Below are 7504 nucleotides of genomic sequence, written 5' to 3'. Positions count from 1 at the left end.
TTTTGACAGGTAAAATTATGAAGAAGAGTGGTAGCTGCTAATATTGGATGTCTGTACTCTGTGCCTTTGTGCTGGAAGACAGCATGCACAATTACAAGGGACACAGGTGGCTGACAACTCTGTGCTGATGTTGGTGCTGTCCACATCAAACTAGTCATGGGTGCAGTGAACTGTTGTGGGCTGACATGAGAACCTACACATCGTGCTGCTGCCTGCCACTGTGCCATTCAACCCACCAATGCTGTGATACGGTTTCCTCTCACCACTCCAAGTGAGCAATTTTCATAGTGACGTTTGTTTGGGATGACATACCTTAGTGGAGTGCAGTATTGTTTAAGAGAGTATTTTGTGAAAGATGTCACAGAAGCATTCAACTCATTATTCGATTGGTGCCAGTTTATTTAGCTTATGGCATATAACACATCATATAGAAAAGACATAAAAATCATAAGACACAGAAATAAAGAGTAGTCACAGTGTGTAACATATAGTTGTAGATATAAAAGTGTTTAAAAAAAGTGTATATAACAAACAAAAGTTCACAAACAAACATCCAGATTTGTGACATAGTCTATTGCACTTTCAGTCGCGGTCAGAAACTCATTGGGGTCTCCTGCAAAACGTCTCAGAGGGCAATCTTCCACGATGTGGCGAATCGTCTGCCGGTCCGCACCGCAGTCACATCTCGGGGTGGTGATTTTACCCCACCTATGGAGGCTGTCTGCACATCTGCCATTATTTGTCCGAATTCGATTCAGGGTCATCCAAGTTTTCCTTGGCAAATTGAATCCTGGTGGTTGGACATTGATGCATGGCATATTCTGCAGGTTTTGGGGCACAAATTCTCTCCACTGCATTTTCCAGAGGTTGCCATAATCCGGGTTGAGAGGATGCGTATTTTTTGCCTTTTTTAAAGAGGGGTGTCTTGAGCGCAATCTGTTCGTCTCCAGGGCAGGAACATACTTATGGATTGGCAGTTTCTCGTTGTTCAGCACTTTTCCATACTCGCGTATGAGAGCGTTCTCTCTGCGCAGGTCCGGTGCGGGAATGTTGCTCAGTATAGGTAGCCAGTGTAAAGGCGTTGGCTTTATTGTTCCTGATATCATCCTCATTGTGTAGTTTAGTTGAGCATCGATCAAGCCTGTGTGTTTACTGTTTAGGCATACCGGTGCGGCATATTCTGCTGTTGTGTAGACAAGTCCCAGACCCGAAGATCTCAGTACAGCCGCGGAAGAGCCCCACGTGGTCCCACATAGCTTCTGTATGATATTATTTCGAGTTTTAAGTTTTGTGGATGTATTACGTAGGTGTTCCTTGAATGTTAGGGTTTTGTCGAAGGTGACGCCTAGATATCTGGGGTAATTATTATGGTTCAGCTGCCTGTTTTCGAAATGAACGTTGAGCTTTCTTTTTGCTTGGGCATTGTCGAGGTGAAAGCATGTCACCTCCGTTTTTGTCGCGTTTGGCCGTAATCTCCACCTTCGGAAGTAATCTCCCAGCTTTGTTAAATCCGCAGTTAATGTGTTTTCCGTTGCCTCCATTGATCTGCCTCTTGCAGCTATTGCCCAGTCGTCGGCATATCCGAATTTTTGAGAAGTGGTTTCAGGTAAGTCAGATATGTAAAGGTTAAACGTCAATGGCGCCAGAACGGAGCCTTGTGGTAAACCATTGTTGAGCTTCATTTGGTCGCTTTTTAAGTTGTCCATTATGACTCTGAAACTTCTATCTGTGAGCATGTTATCAATGAGGTTGGCCAGCTTATTACATGGTATGACCCGCAGCAACATAAATATCAGGCCTTGTCGCCAAACGGTATCATAAGCGGCTGATGGGTCAATAAAGGCTACTGATGTTTTGAGTTTTTTCTGAAAGCTCGCCTCTATATGAGTTGCTAGGGAGAGGATCTGGTCGGTGCAACTGCAGTTGGGTCGAAAACCTGCCTGTTCAGTCGGTACCACTTCAAGAATTTTTCCGCTTATTCTGTTGTAGATGATACGTTCCAACAGCTTATAGACACAGTTCAGCAGAGCGATAGGGCGGTAGTTTTGGGGCATGTCATTAGGTTTGCCTGGCTTTAGTATCGCTATAATCTTTGCTCGTTTAAGCTGGTGTGGGATATTACCCAATTCTAAAATATCTGTTAAGAAGTTTGCGAGCCATGTTCTAGTATATTTTCCACAGTGAAGTAGGAACTCCGGGTGGATGCCATCGAAGCCGGGAGCCTTGCCACTTTTGATTTTTGGCAAGGCTGCTGCAACTTCTTCCGCTGTGATAGGCTGGGAAAATTCGGAGGTAGGCAATGCCCTTTGTTTTAAGGATCTTAATTCACGTTTGACGGTCGTGGTGTGTGTTCTGTCCCTTGGTGCTCTTTAGGTTCTAACTATGTGTGTGGCCACATTGTTAGGGGTTATCGGGTAGGTGTCTTTTATTTTACATTTACTGCCTCCCAGGTTACGGAGTAGGGTCCATGCTTGCCTACTGGATTTAGTGAAATCTAGATTCTCCACGGTGTCCATCCATTTTTCCCGTCGAGCTGCGTCTACGCTGTGCAACAGTTCGTCCGCGATTTCTTGATTGTTGGTTTCGGTAAATTCCTGGTACAGGTCTTCGCATCTGTCATTCCAGCCAGGGATGTGCTCTTTCCGGTAGCCTCTGGGTACATTCCTCTTAGCCGTGGCGATGACTGCTCCCACAAATCTGTCATAGTTGTCCCTAGTCGGGGGTATCCAATCTAGACACTTGTCAAGGTTTTCTGCAAAGGTGGCCCAGTCTGCCTTCTGGAAATTCCATCGTGGGCAAGGAAAGGATTTTATGATTGGGATGTTAATTCCGACTTTTAAGGTAACAGGGCGATGCTGGCTATGTGGGAAATCAGACAGGACTTTACGGGTTGCGGCTAGCGGTTGGTTGTTTTTGTTTTTAGTGACAAAACATAAATCAGGGTTATAATCTCGTCTCCATGCTGCTGATCGAAATGTTCCGCGGTCCTTGGCGTCGAAAATCAGGTGGGTGTTAGTCTCCTCACTCCAGCTCATCAGGGATTCACCGTTCTGGTCGTTTCGTGCGTACTTCCAGTTCTCATGGTGACTATTAAAGTCTCCTATGTAGATAGCAGGGTGGGGATATTCTTAGAGTACTTCTGGAGGCCATGGACAGCCGGGAGGCTTATAGATGTTAACTATAATGGTCTCGCCAATTTTGACAGCAACTTCATGTATGTTGTTGTCTGTAGATATCTTACACAGGGAAGCATTTTCTATCTTATTTCGCATGTAGGTTGGGTTGCCACGCCATAATTGTGGTGATAGGTGGCTCCCAGTATCTCGAATCCAGGGATTTTTCCTCTAGAGGCCAGCTGATCTATGTTTTCCGCATGAGTCTCTTGTATCGCGACTACGTCGATTTTGTTCTGAGTGAGAACTCTCTGGAGAAATTCACATTTGCTCCTACTTATGCCTTCAATGTTTAGGTGGCAGACTCGGAGGCACGGTCCGAGTGCTCTAGTCAATTCTTCATCGTTCATTTGGTCGGTATCACTCATGATGTGCTTACCAAGAGATCCAGCACAGGATTATCTGGATTATCTGGTTGCCTTTAGTGCTAGTTCATTTAGCGTTACCCAGGGTGCACGTGTAGTATTCTACTACGGACGCGAACTAGCCTTACACCCCATTGGTGCCAGTGTATGCCTATGAGTATGAGGAAAATGGCATCAGAAATTCCTGAGTGGTTGTGTGTCTTTCAAGAAGAGGCTAGGAGGAGACGACAAAGAGGCTAGGAAGAGATAAGGAAGAGGCTAGAAAGAGGCATGAAAATCTGCTAAACATTTCCAAAGAAAATGAAAAGAAATAACAATAACGTAAAAAACAGAGCTAAATGAGAGAATTCAAAGTTTACGTAAAAGTACCGATGAAAGTTTTAGGCTACATAACGAAGAGATAACTAAAGTCGTCAAAGAGCAAGGTGAGTGGAGTAAAGATCTGGAAAGGAAACTTGCCATTTTTTTTCCAAAGAAATACATAGAGAGAGTTCATCTCAGTGTGACTTAGTGCAGGGAAGTAGATGAATATGTGAAGGAGCTTCATGGAATTGTGTAGGAGGTCAGAGAATTTGCAAAACGTGAATATAAAGATGTAAAGCAATGAATCTCAGAAGTGTGTTCATGTATTGAAGTATTGGGATGTCATAATGCATCCAGTGATACTGTTGAGCCAAATGAATCTACACTTAGTTTGGAAGAAAAGACACAGGCTTTAGCAGACCAGAAGTTTCAATAAAAGACTGATAATTCAAGTAGTATTAACTTGTGTGGGGATGATACTACTAGGCAAAGGGAGAAATGTAAAAACTGTGGACAAAATTGCTAAAACCCAACAGGCACTAAAATCGGGGGAACAAGGGAATAATATCCAAAATATAAATCTATTAGAAGAGTTGCAATTAGGGAGCATTTCCCTAATGGGGATGTACACCCAACATATTTCTGGGAGTACTTTCAAGATCCTTGTCACAAAAGTGGGAAGTTGCTAAAAGCATAGCCTTCATGCTAAGTTATCTTGTACATGATGGGTTGGAATGGGTAACAGCCCATTCTGAGGAGTTTGTACCCTGGGTTGATTTTCAGGATAAGTTTAAGAAAAAATACTGGTCTCATGGAATTCAGGAGAAGTTAACACTAGGGCTGTTAGATCCCTAAGACTTTAACAGTTCCTGGGGTGAGTTCAAAAAATATATTGAATGGCACCTAGCATGATCAAAGTATTTAGATTGGTAGAGGAGATTCATCTCACTAAGGTTTTGGTAAGGAGATTACCTTATTATGTACAAAAGGAGATTTTGGAGAGGGGATGTTCCACTGCGGATGATTTGTTGACATTTGTAGAAAGTCTAGATGCAATGAACAAAGAGCATGGTGATTTTAGTCATGGAGAATCAAATAGAAATCAAAATGGTGATACAAACAGAGCATGTACTAATAAAAATAGATTTCAAAAGGAAAGGGAGACAAATTTTTGTTGGATAGCCAGAAATAATGCAAAAAAGGGACAACATACAAAGCAGCTATTGAAAAACCCACCATGCATATGCTGGTTCCAAATTCTGTAAAAAATAAAAATCTATAAAACAGTGCAATGATTCCATCGCAACCAATGATAGTGACGGAAAACGGACAATGTCCTGGAACCGGGGCCATGATCTAGGATGTGTTGATGTAAGGCAAGACTCATACACCAAAAACTAGTTTCTTTCATGCAAACTATATCAGTGAAAGAATGGATTTTAGAAGAAAAACAATTAGAATATACTGAGAATAACTTAACCAATAGTATCAGGAAAAATAAACCATCAGAAGATAGATGTGAATATTGATTCAGGAAGCGGCATATTATTATTATTATTATTATTATTATTATCATTATTAGTACTACTACTACTACTACTACTACTACTACTACTACTATCAGTATTATTATTAATGTTAAGACCGAAGATGGTGTCCCCTAGACTTCCAGTGACAAGAGCATACATTGTTGATATTTTGTGTTCTAAAACAATATGAATAACACAAGAAGTAAGATACCATTAATGCAGGGGAATTTTAAGTGTATGCAAACAGCTCTAGAAGTTCCCAGTATCAGTTCACAATTACTGCTCAACATTGACTGGCTTATTGCAAATAAAGTAACTTTAGATTTTTTTAGCCAAAGAAATGGCATGTCATTACAACAATCAGTGCTATGTGATACTATTTCAGAATAGGGTAGTAATAAGAAATGGAAAATATGAGATAAGGTTAGTGGCTACTTGAAGTACATTGAGTTCTGAGGAATCTAGTGATCAGTAAGAATTGTTATACTCACAAAGCTAAAAGCATTTGAATCAGCTTTGTTAGCTGAACAACAAAAAGAGGACTTATACTTGTAACAGTATGGACAGGTGTTTTCAGATAAACCAGGGGTACTTTGACATTACATATGTGTTTTTAAGATAAAGGATGATACACCATTTTTTTTTTTTTTACTTTACCCCCTACCACTGAGTATTATTGAACATAGTCTTAGTATATATAATATTCCCCTGACAGTGGTACTTAAGGCTACTGGTGGAGTCAAGTTAGTCCTGGACATGCATACAGTGACTAAACATATAGAAATGGAATAGACCAGTCTGTGTCATGCAGAGTGACCACGCGGTTAGAGGCGCCATGTCACGGATTGTGCGGCCCCTCCCGCCAGAGGTTCGAGTCCTCCCTCAGGCATGGGTGTGTGTGTTGTTGTTTGCATCAGTTAGTTTAAGTAGTGTGTGAGTCTAGGGACCAATGACCTCAGCAATTTGGTCCCTTAGGGATTCACACACATTTGAAAATTTTGAACCAACCTGTATTGATGAATTACTGTCAAAATTTGAACAAGCACAATATTTTAGCTCTGTAGATTTGAGCTTGGGGTATTGGCAGGTCAAAATTTATGAAAATTCAAAAAAACGTACAGCCTCTATTCTTGAAGGTAAGTCTTATCAATTTAAAGTGTTATCATTCGGTTTGAATATTTCAGTGTCTGTAGGCCTGTTCATTAGAGCTTTTGGTGCTAGGCAAGGTTCTACTAAAAGAGTTAATTATTTATGTAGATGATTCACTAATATCAAAAACTTAGAAAGAATATTACATTCTGTTAACAAGAACTTTGGAAAGATTTTCCATTAATGGTATTTTAATTAAGGACTCTAAATCACATTTTGGCAGAGGAGAGTTAAAGTTCCGTGGAATCTGGTAGGCATAAATGGAATAAAACCCAATATAGAATAAACACAGGTTATCAGAGATTGTATAAAACCAAGGAATGTAAAATAATTAAGATTGTTTCTAGGCTTAGCAGGACTGTATAAGTTATTCATACAGGGGCAGACTGTGAACAGTCAAAGACTATTAATACTTCTCAAACAAAAGTCAAAATGGACTTAAAGTGGTGAGCAATCGGAAACATTCAATACTTTTAAATTTAGTACTCATGTATTGGAATGTGGAATTGCTTGTGATTAGTTCTGGGGGGGGGGGGGGGGGGGGGGGAGGACCTAACATTAGGAGATCACAATACCTTAACATTCACCAGCTGAGCACTGAGCAATCATGAGTTAAACTATCCTACAACAAAAAAAAGAGTTATTTGCCATAGTGTGGAGTATAAATAAATTTAAGACTCTGATTTGGGGTGTCTAAAATTATAATTTATACCAACCATCAAATGTTGTGCTTCATAATGGAAAGTCATCTATTCCATAGGAGTCTCATAAGGTGGGTCCTTTTCCTATAAGAGTATCACATAGATATAAATCAATGCAGGGAAAGTTCCCAGCTGCGCAATCCAGAAAAGCTGGTGTTGGTGGGAAGGATCCATATGGCACAGGCTGTGAAGCAGTCATTGAGATGAGGGATATCATGTTTGGCAGCGTGTTCAGCTACCGGGTGGTCCACTTGTTTTTTGGCCACCGTTTGTCAGTGGCCATT

Source organism: Schistocerca piceifrons, chromosome 8 (assembly GCF_021461385.2).
Source record: "Schistocerca piceifrons isolate TAMUIC-IGC-003096 chromosome 8, iqSchPice1.1, whole genome shotgun sequence".
NCBI classification, from domain to species: domain Eukaryota; kingdom Metazoa; phylum Arthropoda; class Insecta; order Orthoptera; family Acrididae; genus Schistocerca; species Schistocerca piceifrons.
Note: the sequence above shows the minus strand (reverse complement) of the source record.